The sequence below is a fragment of the Arachis ipaensis genome, chromosome B06 (assembly GCF_000816755.2).
Source record: "Arachis ipaensis cultivar K30076 chromosome B06, Araip1.1, whole genome shotgun sequence".
Taxonomy (NCBI): Eukaryota; Viridiplantae; Streptophyta; class Magnoliopsida; order Fabales; family Fabaceae; genus Arachis; species Arachis ipaensis.
Window position 1 is genome coordinate 26,301,865 of NC_029790.2, and position 774 is coordinate 26,302,638.

Sequence of the window (774 nt, forward strand, 5' to 3'; positions counted from 1 at the left end):
AATTAACCATTAATATAAAATATATTAAAAAAATTAAATTATACGTGTATTTATATACAAATATATTATGATTAATTATAATATATACTTAGCCTTTTTGTTTAACATAAAAGAATTTTTTTAAAGAAAATTACTTGTTTTCACTTATTACTATATTAGTGATGAGTCCACTTTGGGGTATATGCCTATCATCCCTCGAAAATACTACGAAGTAGTTCCATGAAATTAGTAGATCGATGACATCACACTAGAAGTTAAAAGTTTTTTTATGTCGAATATAATTTTAAAATAAAAAGTGATGTAGCACTATTTTTTTTGTTGGTAGAGAGTGATATATAACAATTATTGTTACTTTAGTTAGAAGACTTATTTGATGTAATATTCTCCGACGGCGGTGTATATAAAATTATTACTTATTGAATAAATTTATTTGTATACTTTCTTTATTTATCTATTTTTATAAAACCCATGACTTAATCCGAAATTTATATTTCATACATTACTTTTTTCTAAAAAAAAAATCTGTCAAACAATTAATTTTTTGTTTTCCTTCGTTTGTTTCAAATTAGCGTTATACAGCAGAACGCTAACCTTCATCCTTATTTGTGAAAGAAATTAAGAAAGCAACTTTCATTTATTTTTGAGTAAAATTTTTTTTCGACCCCTATGTTTTTTCAATGAAAAAAAACTCTAAATAACTTTTGATATGTTTTTTCAATGAAAAAAAAATCTAAATAACTTTTGATAATTATTTCGAAAGGCAACGAGATCTTC

At 23.1% G+C, this 774-nt stretch overlaps 1 protein-coding gene across 1 annotated transcript in view; it reads left to right on the forward strand.

Annotated features, from left to right (window-relative positions):
• LOC107648114 overlaps positions 1–774 on the forward strand; it is an 8,001-nt gene that overhangs the window by 1,482 nt on the left and 5,745 nt on the right. The window lies entirely within an intron of this gene.